Below are 14393 nucleotides of genomic sequence, written 5' to 3'. Positions count from 1 at the left end.
CCACCATGCAGCCCTCGCTCTAGTCTCCTGTGATGACAGAAATACCCAGTTACATCTCTCTTTTAAACGGTTCTCTCCCTCCTCTGTTTCAGTTGTTAAGCACCATTGAATCAACTGGATGTATGTTTGTTGTTGATATGTACCATTGAGGCTCATGTGTCTTGTAGCGACTCTATGTATAAGAGCCCTAAACCCTACTCTATCCTGTGTCATCCTTATTGTCTCTGACACACCTACCCCGCTACCCCAGTTACTGAATCAATCCTTCTTATCCAGGGTCTTCCTCTCTTGTGTTGTTCCTCCACCCTCCCAAACATGCAGTTCCTATCCAAGAACTGGCCCCTCCTTGTAACATGTCCAGAGTATGTCAGATGAAGCTTCAGAATACTTGTCTCCAAGGAACAACCCATTTTCACCCTCTCCAGGACAAACTTGTTTGTTCTTCTAGCAGTCCATGGTATATTCAATACGCTTCTCCAGCACCACAGCTTAAATACATCAATTCTCTTTATATCATCCCTAGTCATTGTCCAGCTCTCTGACTCATAGCAAGCAATTGCAAAGATTATGGCCTGGATCAAGTGCACCTTATGCTACAGACTGATGTCATTGCTCTTCAGTACTCTGGAGAGGTCCCAGACAGATGACTTTCTCAGTGTAATTTATCTCTTCATTTCCTGGCTGCTAGTACCAAAAGTGTTGATTGTTGAGCCAAGCAAACTAAAACTGTTAACAATCTCAGTATCTTCACGGTTCATAGTGACCCTATATACAGTAACTCTGAATCCCTCCCTATCCTGAGCCAGACTCACTAATTCCAACATACCAACCCCCACTGCCCCGGATACTGTATCAATCCATCTCATCAGGGGTCATTCTCTCCTGTGCTGTCCCTCCACCATTCTGAGCATGATGTCCTTCTCTAAGGACCGGTTTCTCCCGACCAAATGCCCAAAATATATGAAATGGAGCTTTAAAATCCTAGCCTCCAAGGAGAGATTTGGTTTCACCCTCTCTAAGACAGATTTCTTCTCTTGGAAGTCCATGGTATTTTCAAGACTCTTCTCCAGCATGACGACTCAAAGGCATCTATTCTTCTTCTGTCATCCTTAGTCATTTTCCAGCTCTCTGATGCATAACAAATAATTGAGAAGACCATAGCCTGGATAGGCATATTTTTGTCTCTAGACTGACATCCTTACTTCTGAATACTCTGGAGATGTCCATGACAGCAGATTTTCCCAATGCAATTCATCTTTTGATTTCCTAACAGCTCATGTTAAGCGTGTTGATTGTGGAGCCGAGCAAGCTGTAATTGTTAACAACCTCAATTTCTTTTCCATCCATCGAAGTGCTACCAGTTGGTCCAGTGGTGAGAATCTTTGTCTTTTTGATGTTGAGCTTCAATCTATATTGGCCTTTTGCAGCAAGTGCTTCAGGTCTTCTTCAATTTCAGCAAGCAAGGTTGTGTCGTCTGCATATTGAAGGTTGTTGATGCTTTTTCTTCCAATCTTGATGCCAAATTCTTCCTCATTAAGCCCTGGTTCCTGAATGATCTGTTCAGCATCTAGATTGAAAAGGTATGAAGACAAGATAGATTCCTTATGCACTCCTTTCTTCTTTTGAAGAAATACAGTGTTTTGAACCATACAGTGTTTCCTTGCTCTGTTTTGAGGACTGCTTCTTGGTCCAAATATAGGTTTTGCATAAACACAATCAAGTGTTCTGGGATTCCCATTTTCCACAATGTTTGGTACAATTTGTTGTGATCCACACAGTCAAATGCCTTTGCATGGTTAATGAAACAGTGATAGACTTTCTTCTGGTACTCTCTGCTTTCAGCCAGGATCCATCTGACATTGGCAGTAATGTCTCTAGTGCCACAACCTCTTCTAAACCCAGCTTTTATTTCTGGTAATTTTCTGTCAACATACTCTTCCAGTTGTTTTTGGATAATCTTCAGGAGGATTTTGCTAGTGTGTGATATTAGTGATATTGTTCAATAAATTCTGTTGGGTTACTTCCAGTCAGTTTGTCAAATAGTTGTCCTCCAGATTCCTTGGCACAACTTGGTGACCACATCCAGGGCAATATCTGTTTGCTAAAATATGTCATTTGATATTTCATCAATTCATGGGGCTTTACTTTTTTGCCAAGTCCTTCAAAGCATCCTGAACTTCCTCTTTTATCCCCATTACCTCTTGATCATATGTTGTTTCTTGAAATTCTTCTGTGTCAGCTAATTGTTTTTGGTACATTGACCCTGTATAGCCCTTCCATCTTCTTTTAATGCATCCTGTATCATTCAATATTCTGCCCATAGCATCCTTATGCATTGCAACTTGTGGTTTGAATTTATTCTTTAGTTCTTTCAGCTGAGAAAAGGCTGAGCAAATTCAGCCCTTTTGATTTTCGGACTCCAGCTCATTCCACATTTCATGATAATATTTTTCCTTCTCTTCATGAGCGGCCCTTTGAAATCTTCTATTCAGCTCCTTAATCTCATGATTTCTTTCCTTTCCTTTGGCTTCTGGGCAATCCAGTGCAATATTCAGAGTCTCTCTGACATCCATTTTGGTCTTTTCTTCTTCTTCTTCATCTTGGTCTTGGTCTTCGTCTTCTTCTTTGTCTTTGTAATGATTTTTTGCATTCTCCATGAACAGTATTCTTGATATCTTCCCACAGCTTATCTGATCTTCATTCATTAGTGTTCAGGCCTCAAACCTATTCCTGAGTTGGTTTTTAAATTCATGGGGTATAGACTCAAGGTAAAATTTTAATTCTTGTGGGTATGATTTAACTTTCTTTAGTTTTAATTTGAAATTGCATATGAGCAATTTGCATTTGACCACAATCAGCATTTGAACTAGTTTTCACTGCTGATATTGAACTTCTTCAATGGTTCCTTCCACAGTTGTATTTGATCTGATTACTGTGCATCTCACCAGGTGAAGTGTTTACAGGCTGTGCTTATGTTTCTTATAAAACATATTTTCTGTGAATAAATCATTGATTGTACAGAATTCTTTCATTCTATCTCCAGCCTCATTTCTATCACCAAGTCCGTATTTTCCGACTCCTGATCCTTTTCCCTGGCTCCCAACTTTGACATTTCACTCATCCCTTATTATTAATGCATCTTGGTTACATGTCTGGTCCATTTATGACTGCAACAATTGATAGAAATAATCTGTTTTCTCCTCTTTGGCTCTAGTTGTAGGCACGTAAATTTGAATGATAGTGGTATTAATAGGTCTTTCTTGAATGCATATGGATATTATCCTGTAACTCACAATATTGTATTTCAAGATGGACCTAGAAATGGCCTTTTGAACTATAAAAGCAAACCCATTTTTTTCCTCACCTTTTCATCGCCAGCATAATAGATCATATGATCATGGGATTCAAAATTTCCCATGCCAATCCATCTAATTTTGATAACACTTAATATGTCAATATTTATGTGTTCCATTTCTTTATACTGTATAGTTTTCCTGTATTCATGCTTCTCATATTCTACTTACCAATTTTTAATTTCTCTGTACAATTGTTTCTCCTCCTTTGTGTTTCCATATTTGAGGACTCAGCTTTAGTTGCCATATCTGTTAGTCTACTCTAAAAGTACTCTGCTGCACATAGGGTTTATGAAGGCCTGTTCACGTGTTCAATCCTTTTGTTCTTTGAAGAAAGACATGATGCTGGGAAGGGTAGAGTGTCAGCAAAGAAGAGGAAGACCCTCAACTAGGTGGATTGTCATGGTGACTGCTGCAATGGGCTCTTGTGTGGCAAGAATTGTCGGGATGACACAGGGTACAGCAGGGTTCAGATCTTTTGTTTATAAGGTTGCTATGAGTTGTACTCAACTTGATGGCACCTAACAACAACCACCACCACCACCACCACCAAAAGTAAAAATACAAAAAAAAGGTTAGTTGATAATCACTGGTATCTGAGCCTCACTGTGTATCATTTCTTGGGAAGTGAATCATTGACTAAAGTGGTATAATGCAGTCCAGGTTTCTGGTTGCAGGTTGCTACTTGTAGAGGCATGAATAGACCTTCAAGACTTTCAAGATTGGACTATCTGAAGACTGCACACTTGCTCTTGGTGCTTTGAGAATCACACCCATGAAATCACATTTTGTGTTCTACCAATTGAGCTAAATGTGTTCTCTGCAGTGTGAGTCAAACATTAGCAGATAATTGACCTCCTTCAAGAAAATCCAAATGCACAAAATTGAAAAGAGTAGAAACAATATAAGATAAAATAATTTTTCTTAAGAATATTAAGAAAGATGTGAGAAAATAAATGACATATGTTAAAATGATGGTATTCATTCTGATTTGAAAACATTAGAACAAATAGCTCTTTTCAGAGTTCATGAAGTTAAAATTGTGATAGGACCTGAAGTAAAATGGTGTCGATTTTCTTGAACTGATGGATACAAGAAGGTAGTAGATATGGGGGCAACAATAGTCCCTTTTAATCTTTATTATTTTATTTTAAATATTCAAAGAAGAGTATGCTTGAGAGATAATATCAATAGTAATTGCTATTATGCCAGATTCTTCTCTACCTTTTCATATAATAGCTATTTCTTGAAGTAACCCTGCAAGGTTACTATGCCCATTTTACTGATGAAAAACTAACATACTTAAGGAAATTTCTGAAAGACCTTACAAATATCAGAGAAAATAGAGTAGGTCCAGATCTGACATGTTGAGTTACCAAGTTCTAACTACTCCTTGAAGAAGAACATCATCACTTGGAGAGGTAGAAGAACTGCGAAGGAGAGGAAGGCCCTCAATAAGGTAGATTGACACCATATCTGCAGCAGTGAGCTTGAGTGTGTCAGAGATTGTGAGAATTGTACAGGATAGGACTGGGTTCAGATGTGCTGTTCGTGGGGTCACTGTGAGTGGTGCTCAACTTGAGGGCATCTAACAAATCTTTCGTTGGGGAACTCTAGTGATAAGAAGCTACATTGCAATCCTAAAGACATGAAGTTCGAATCAACAAGCTGCTCCATGGGAGAAAGTACGGCACTCTCTTCCAACACAATTTACTGATTCTGAAAACCCAGTGGAGGGTCAACTGTGAATTGGTACCAATTAGATGGTACACAACAACTATATTGCTACAGGATAATCATGGGGGGTGGAGATGTTCTTGATGAAGGGGGAAACTACATGATAGATCTGTGTCTTGAGATCATTCCCATACTCATTCTAAGGTCTCTGAGTTAGCACATCTCTCTTGCTTTCTGTTTTGATGTTGTAGAAAGTCATGCTGAGACACATTAATTCAAAGGTCTTTTCAGCTAAACATTATTCCCAGGTGCTTATGAAGTTATCTCAGTGTCTTTAGCAGTTATATAAACATCTCAGAATTATTTCTTTAAACCAATTCCAAACTCTTTACCTGTTCAATTTCTGACAAATATTAAATTGACTTAGATATTTTTATTAAAAATTGTAGTATAAAGAAGGAAAAATTAAGAAAGAGTAGGATTAAATTTAAAACATACTAATGGAAGAAGAAATAACATTCCACATGAATTTTAAAATGAACTCTAAAAATGTAGAAGCTAAGAAAATACCTTTTGTATCTTCATTTTTTTCAGTGTGAGTTGTGGTGAGCTTTACATTACTTCCCAAACTGCCAATACCTGGAAAAGCTCTGAAAAGATTCCAAAGATTTATAGATCTACTCCCTGCAACTTATATATGAATGTAAAAAATATATCCTCAAACTCTATGCTACACAGATGTTCACGACCAATTCTAAATCAGAGTATAATGAATTAAATGGACTCACACACTTAACTTAGTGAAACAATTGTTAAATGATATCCTAGAGCATCTTACAGGTTAGAAACAGGTGAGACCAGAAATTGCATATTCTCCTTCATGACTCCACATTTACTATCTTTTGTATGTCTTTCACCTTTTGTAAATTGAGCGGAATGATTCCATTTTAAATCTAGTTTTTTTTAATTATTGAAAATTATGACCCCTGCCCTGGAGACTGGTCTTTAGACATCCTTCAAATTTGAAACCACACATCCCAACAATAATTTTGTGAAACAACAGACAAGCATGTAAAGTAAAAACAAAAAACAAAACCAAGAACACCCCACTTATGAGATATGTTCTAAGAATAATCAGCCATACAAGACAATAAGTAGTATTTGTCCAAAGTTGGTGCTTATAAAACGGGAAGGGACATGAAAGAAAGATGAATGGAAAGAGAAAACTCAAGGAGGGGGCAGAGAGAGAGAGAGCTGTTCCACTGAGAAAATGCACCTGTGTTAAAAAAAGATGGTATCCCACATTATTCTTAGGTTTTCATAGGAAAGACTGTATGGTGCTTTCTCAAAAAGTTGCAAGTAGAAATACCATTCGACCCAGCAGTTCCACCACTGGGAATATATCCTAAAGAAACAATAACTGCCACCCAGACAGATGTATGCACACCCATGTTTATTGTGGCTTTGTTCACAATAGCAAAGAGTTGGAAACAACCTAAATACCCATCAACAAACGAATGGGTAGAGAAGCTGTGGTATATTCGCACAATGGAATACTATGCTTCATTGAAAAACAAGGAACTCATGCAATATTATTCAAAATCGGTGACCCTGGAGGACATTATGCTGAGTGAAATATCTCAGTCACGAAAGAAAAAACACTGAATAGTGCAATTGTTGTAAAACTGGACTGACATCAGGGTTGGGGTGAGACTGAGAAAAAAATTGGATAAATTATGTATACTGCTTTGAAACAGATGAGGGAGAGAACAGTTTAAAATATATGATTGAGTATTATGGTTATGACAAAAGTCCAGAATGAAGGTTGCGTAGTGGAGTGTACTGGGGGGTGGGGATTATATACCAATGAAGGAATTTTTCTTTTACTTTTCAAAGAGAAGAGTGAACTGGGGAAGGAGGTTGGCTGGACAGGGAGGAAAATGAAACAATGAATGAATGGAAATCTAAAAATCTCTGTACATTTTCATTAAAATTAATAAAATAAAATTTACAACAAAAGGAAAAAGAAGCAAAATGTGAATAAGTTGTTGTTAAATGCAGTTGAGTGGAGCACAACTCAAACACCTGAACCCTGGTCTATCCTGTGCCATCTTCATATTGCCTTTGTAGATGGGCGAAAAAAGATTTTTTTTTTGCAAACTTTCAAAACACAAATCACGATTTTAAAACGCTTTTCTCTAGACTTTACAAAGTGTGATAATTTGTGTAGAGATAATTTGGAGCAGAAAAGACTCTTTTTATGTATTAGCCAAAGTTGTAATGACTTACTTTACATGAGCGTCAGTTGCGCTTTTCCCTTCGTCGTCTTGTTAGACCACTGCTCTGTATCTGTTTAACCAGCTCTTTCAATATTTCTGGAACTAATTTTTATAATCTTCCATGTAATACCTGACATTTATCATTCTATTTCTAAGGCCATTTTCTTAATGACTGAGCTACTTTGAAATATCAGTATGGCGTCCCACTTTCTGCAAAGCATTCTAATTGAGATCATTCTTCAGGCCCTGCTGGAATCATGGGAGAATGCAGAATGCATTAGCTGGGCAAAACAATATGTGGTCAAATGTGATTTAATAAAGCCAATGCAGTTCAGTTAAAGCCTTCAGGCTAAGGGTAAGACTTTATCAGTCTAATTTACTCTTCGTGATGCCTAAAACAGTACACTATGTGATTATGTGCTATATGAAAGATTTCTAAGGATCCTAAAACTAAGTTTTGGAACGAAACCAATAAAAATGAAATAAATGGATGAAGAGGAAGACAGATGATCGAGTTATAATTGGATTGTGTTGGCATACAATTTTGAAGAAAGAAAATTAGGACATTAAGCTGAGGGAGGTAGGAGAAGACTGAGAAAAGAAAGCCCAGAAAGCATTTAAGCAGGAGAAAGTGTTTTAATAATAAGAGGTTTAAAAGGGTCAGCCCACACTCTGCATTTGTAGGAATTCAATTCTGCAGCCTGGGCCATGAAATGAGTTAGACAGATTAAACTTCTAATACTGGCTGTGACGCCGAAGAGTCTTGCTGCTGGATAAGTTACATTAAGTTTCTAAGCTTTGGTCTCCTCAGCTGTAAAAAATGAAGGTCATGTTTACTTTGGGGACTGTCGTAAAAGTAAAATAATAAATTTTAAATGCTTACCCATTGTGTGCAGTCCCTGAGTTACACGAGCAGTTAAATACTTGACTGCTGGCTGAAAGGCTGGGTGATTGGAGTCACTGAGAAAGGTGCTTTAAAGGGCAGTCCTAGTGATCTGATTTCTGTGAAGACACAGCCTTGAACTCCCCATGGAGCAGTTCCGTTCTGCACATGCAGGGAAATCGTGAGTGGAAATAGAGCAACTCAGTGATTTCACTGGTGCATAACAAGCACGAAACGCATGGCTGCTTCCCCGCTCCTTCCTGGTTCATAATATTTGGCTTATTTATCTAAATGTGATAGATCAAGTGTGATACAAATTTGTCACAGAGTTTTCTTCATTCCTTTGTCAAATGAGAAAAAGTTTAATATCTTGTTATAAGATACAGTTAATAAAAACTCTACTATCAATTGAATACTTGTTCTGTATATATAATGTCCTGCATGAGATGTCTCTGCTATGTCATCCAGTATAAGTATTGCCCTGTGCCTTTGAATTGGCACTGGCCTAAAGTTCAATTTCCAGCACCAGTTTATCACTCAGGAGATTGCCCATCCTTCTTCCTATAGCAGCTGGTAGATTTGAACCATGTACCTTCGGGATTGCAGTACAGCTTCTTATTAATAGTATCTTTTACAGGTGGAACATTAAATATAGGATGCAAGCAAAGAAAGCCAATTTTCCGTGGCTTTAAAGCTCATGACTTTAACTACTAAATATTACTGTTTTATGAGGATTCCCTAATGATTTAATGTATACAAATTATGGATTTGGGGTGGGGTTCAACCCACCCCCAGGAAGAGTAATGATAGAATGGTAGATAAGGGAAATAACTGTGGAAGCATAAATATGATTTTTTTTTAAATTAGTTTCATTTGAACTTGAACTGGAAGCAATATTACTCAGCCTTATTTCTTTCAAAGATAAATGGTGATAAGTAACATTCAAAAATGTAATTTGGTGAGTTAAATTATATGTATAGTGTGTGACTCTGTGTGTGTGTGTGTGTGTGTGTATACTGGAAAGCACAGCACTGTCCTATGCATCGTAAAAAAATGCCATTTTTAACAAATAGCATATATTGGGGATAATAATGCCTTATTGTGATTGAAATAAAAAGAAACTTGAATCCCTGCCTAGTAATAGCAGTAGAGTTGAGACAAAATATTTTTTATTTTGGAAAAATTATAACAACTTTTATTTGAAAGCAGGGAAGTCTGATTTAGAAGGGAGAATCTAGGAGAGTGTTGGCCCCTGAAGAAAACCATCCTGGGTGAGAATTATAACTTGAACTAGAGTTTATGTTGTTATTTCAAGAGATACCCCAGTCCTCCTAACACAAGGTGCCTCCAACTCATGTGGAAGGTCTGAACTCTTACTGGCCTGAAGACTCAAGCTGGATTGTTTAGAAGAAGCTAGAAAGTAAAGAAGGGGCCTTGATAGGGGGAAGTGCCCCAAATCTGCAGGTGAGCTCTCCTTAGCTCTTTGAGTCACTCCATCTATTACTGTGCTTATGGAAGAAGAAGCTAAGCAGCACAGCGCGGTTTAACAATGGTAAAGCAGGAGTGGCATCCACTTCCTAAATAACATGCCTCTGGAAACGCCATCAACTTTGATGAATGTTGATAGTTATAGAGGGTCTTCAGGCCTTTTGTTCATAGGATCAGTATGAGTCATGCTTGACTGGAAGGCAGTCAACACCAACAACAACAACAAAAACGCTAATGTAATGGAGTGAGAAGATTTGTTGCTCTACAGTTGAAGAAACACAGAGCTTAGAATTTGCATCTCTCCCAATTCTTGCTATAATTAAAAGCTATATTCTTCTGAGGTAGAAAACTAACACAGACTTTCTAATATATTTACAATATTCAGTATGAAATTTAAAAAAAATGTTGTTGTTGTTGTTATGTGCCATCGAGTCATTTGCGACTCATAGCGACCCTATGTACAACAGCTCTAAACCCTGTCCTATCCTGTGCCAATCGCATTGCCTCTGACACACCCATCCTGATTACCCCAGTCACTGAATCAATCCACCTCATAGAGGGTCTTCCCCTCCTGCGCTGTCCCTCCACCCTCCCAAGCATGATGTCCCTCTCCAAGGACCTGTCTCTCCTTGCAACATGTCCAAAGTATGTCAGACGAAGCCCCAGAATCTTTGCCTCCAAGGAGTAGCCTGATTTAACCCTCTCTAGGATGAATCTGTTTGTTTTCTTGGCAGTCCATGGTACATTTAATACTCTTCTCCAGCACCACAGCTCAAAGGCATCAATTTTCCTTCTGTCTTCCCTAGTCATTGTCCAGCTCTCTGATGCATAACAAGTGATTGCAAAGACCATGGCCTGTATCAGACGCACCTTAGTCTTCAGAGAGACACCGTTGCTCTTGAGTACTCTAGAGAGGTCCCTAACCGCAGACTTTCCCATCGCAATACGTTTTTTGATTTCCTGGCTTCTGGTTCCAAGAGTGTTGACTGTGGAGCCGAGCAAACTGAAGCTGTGAATAATCTCAATCTCTTCAACATCCATCCTGATGCTACCAATTGGTCCAGTGGTGAGAATCTTTAAGTATGGAAAATAGAACCTATTCCAAATTCTGTATAGAAAATGTAAATTGACTAAATAAAACAATTGAATATGAAGTTTCATAATTTATGACTACCCTGAGACCAACATTTAATTTGGAGCTTGATAATAAGAAGAGTCTAAACTTGGTTTTAGGACAGAGAAATAAATCCATAGAACCAAAATGTAATTTATTAATGTTCAACACAGCACCAATTCAATTGAGAATGGAAGATATTTTCAACAAATGAGTTAAAGTATGATTTAAACATGTGTGTGCATATCTGTCCACATGTGTACATATATATGCAAGATGCTTACAGAAGCATCAGAAATCGTTTTCTTCACACACCAGGCTGTTGCTAGGGATTGCTCCTACATGACATTGAAAGCAACAACTATAACATAAAATAAGCAGCAAATGATATCTAAATTAAAATTTATGGAGAGATACTATTAAAAAATTAGCCCAGAGCCAATAAAAAAAATCAAATAACCTGTTTCTGCAAAAATTGATCTATATAGAATATATAGGAAATAGCGACAAAATAATTACTATAAGAAAACTTCATATTATGGGGAAAGCCTTTAGACACTTTGAAAAGAATATGAATGACCAATTAATGCATTAAAAATGTTCAATGTGATTAGAGGGGTGTATGAGTAAATCTATGAGATGCCATTTCTGTATAGCAAAATACCTGAAAGAAGTCAGCGAAAGAGATAAGGTTTAAAGTTATAACTTTATTCAAGCTGAGCTCCCGGGTGAATCCTCTGTCCTTACGGGACAGAACAGAGAACTCACTACTCCGGTGGTTTGGGATGGGCTTTTTATAATGGGGTTTTTGGGAAGAAGGGAGTTGCATTCCATTTCTTAATTTACGGTCCACGGTTGACTCAGCAAGGTTGGCAAGGTCGTTTGTCCACCTTATCAACTGGAATCAAGGCCATCCAGTCTGAAGTCTGAATGGGCTTTTTATAATGGGGTCTTCGGGAAGAAGGGAGTTGCATTCCATTTCTTAATTTATGGTCCACAGTTGGCTCAGCTAGGTTGGCAAGGTCGTTTGTCAAACTTTATCAACTGCAGGCAAGGCCATCCAGTCTGAAGCCTGCATTCTTGTTCTCCCTCCTGGCCTCCTTGCCCGGGACTAACACTTGGCACTGACAGATCTTGGGGGCTTGGACCCCGTGTGGCTGTTTGTAGTGGTTGGAGGCTTCATGTCTGTGCTGGGCTTTGCTGGCTGCATTGGAGCACTTTCCTGCTCAAGATTTTTTCTGTATTCCTTAGCCTCATCTTTTTTCTGGAGCTGGCGACTGGGATCCTGGCCTTCGTTTTCAAAGACTGGATTAGCGACCAGCTCAACCTCTTCATCAACACAACGTCAAGGTCTACCAGGACGACATCGACCTCCAGAACCTCATTGACTTTGCTTAGGAATACTGGTCTTGCTGTGGAGCCGGAGGGCCAAGGAACCTCGATATCTATTACAATTGCACTGACTTGAACCCCAGCCGGGAGCACTGCGGGGTGCCCTTCTCCTGCTGCGTGAGAGACCCTGCAGAGGATGTTCTCAACACCCAGTGTGGCTACGACGTCCAACTCAAACTGGAACTGAAGCAGCAGGGCTCCGTCCACTCCAAAGGCTGCGTGGGTCAGTTTGAGAAGTGGCTGCAGGACAACCTGATTATGGTGGCCGGGGTCTTTGTGGGAATCGCCTTTCTCCAGATTTTTGGCATTTGCTTGGCCCAGAACCTTGTAAGTGACATCAAGGCAGTGAAGGCCAACTGGTGAGGCCACTACACTGGCCTCAGCTAACCACTTGACCCAGACCTTTGCTGGGGACTCCAAAGGCCCCCTCTACTATGCCCGTGATGGGCACGCATGTAGGAGATGTTTCTGCCAGGATCTGAACTCCCCATGGGGCCTATGGGTGCAGGGCACTGTCTGCCCCAAGAGAAAGCTGCCTCCACCTGCTGGGCTGGACCCTGGGCTGGTGTGCTTGAGAAATGGGTGTGGGTGGGTGTGTATGGGGTAGCCAACACATGGGCTGTTAAGTTCTCTAGGGCATGTTTATGAGGGCCCAGGTCAGGTGGGATTGGAAGATGCTTCTTGAGGGGGAGTCTGCACATGTCTCACCACCCTGGTGGGATAGTTCTCTGGGTGCTGCTGTATGGTGCAGGCCGAGGGGTCCCCTGTTGCCTAGGACCTTGCTTCACACAACCTCAGAGCTCTTTCCTCCACTGGCTGTGACCTGGAGTCACCCATTGCAGCCTCAGTGACCCAGACTCTAAAATGGGCCCCAAAAAATCTGTCTCCCTTGCTTGCCTCTCAGGATCAAACGTGATGATAGCTACAAACAAATAAACAAAACTTTGAAAACAAAAAAAAGGGGGGGGGACACACCTCATTGCTTTCCAAAGCTGTAAATTATACAAGTGTACACTGCTCATCTCTTGTAGAGAATCTGGTGGATTTAAGCTTCTAGAGAAAGGCCACATGTGAGTTAACTGTGCAACTCCCTACAGACTACACCAAGCAAAACTTTATTAACGAAGAAAAATAAAGGAGGAACCTTATACTTCCTGATCTAAAAACCTACTATACAAAGTAATAATAATCAATAAGATACAGGATAGGCACATGGACAGAGACATAGACCAATGGAATTAAATTAAGAACCAGAAATAAATCCATCCACCTATGGACAACAGCAAAAGGGAAAGACGTGCAATCTCTTGTTAAGATTTACAACCCTGGAAATGTAATGGAGAGTGGCTATGAGTTATAACTGTTTGAAAGGCAGTGAAACTTTGAGATACACAGCTGATGTGGGACAGAGATAAAATCCATTAAAAGGAAAAAACTGAAAAATGGTGCTAACAAAACTAGATAAATGTTTGCAGAGAACTGGAACCAAAATTACTATCATTTTTTTATTTTAATTGTAATTTTAATGAAAGTTTACAGATTTTTCATTTATTTGTTGTTGCACGTTTTCACTCACTCTCCTTTCTCCCTCCCCCAGTCCACATTCTTTGTTTTTTTAAAACATTCATTGTTGCCCAATTACCCTCCATTACTTCCATCCCTCCACCCAGTCATCTTTGCAGTGTACCACTTATTCTGGGCTACTGTTGTACATCAAATGCCTAATCATATATTTCTCTAAAACGGTTCTTTTCCTTAATCTATGCCAGTGCAATGTTCATTATCTATACACTCTTATCCTATTCTCTTCTCAAACCCTCATGTCAGACTTGCTTTATAACAGTGGTACTATGCAGTATATGTCCTTTTGTGACTGGATATATCATTCATCATAATGTCTACCAGGGTCACCCATGTTGTGTAATGTTTTATGAGTTCATTGTTTTTCAGTGCCGTATTCCATAGTATTCCGTTGTATGGATTTACCATAATTTTTCTATCCATTCATTTGTTGATGGACATTTGGATTGCTTCCATAGCTTTGCTATTGAAAATAATGCAGCAATAAACATGCATGTGCATATATCTGTTTGGATAGCAGTTCTGGTTTCTTTAGGGTGTATTCCCAGTAGAGGTACTGTTAGGTCAAATGGTATTTCTATTTCTGAATTTCTAAGAAAGTTCCAAACTGCCTTCCATAGTGTTTG

At 39.2% G+C, this 14393-nt stretch overlaps 1 protein-coding gene and 1 pseudogene across 1 annotated transcript in view; both read left to right on the top strand.

The window, feature by feature from the left end:
• Positions 1–14393, top strand: part of GPC5 (glypican 5) — a 667761-nt gene that overhangs the window by 592548 nt on the left and 60820 nt on the right. The gene's annotated exons all lie outside the window — the stretch shown is intronic.
• On the top strand, positions 11922–12549 carry LOC102863410 (annotated as a pseudogene).

This window comes from Elephantulus edwardii, unplaced genomic scaffold, assembly GCF_000299155.1.
Source record: "Elephantulus edwardii isolate Elephantulus edwardi_28Jun2011 unplaced genomic scaffold, EleEdw1.0 scaffold00004, whole genome shotgun sequence".
Lineage (NCBI taxonomy): Eukaryota > Metazoa > Chordata > Mammalia > Macroscelidea > Macroscelididae > Elephantulus > Elephantulus edwardii.
The sequence above is the reverse complement of the archived record's forward strand: the minus strand, read 5'-3'. Positions and strand labels throughout refer to the sequence as shown.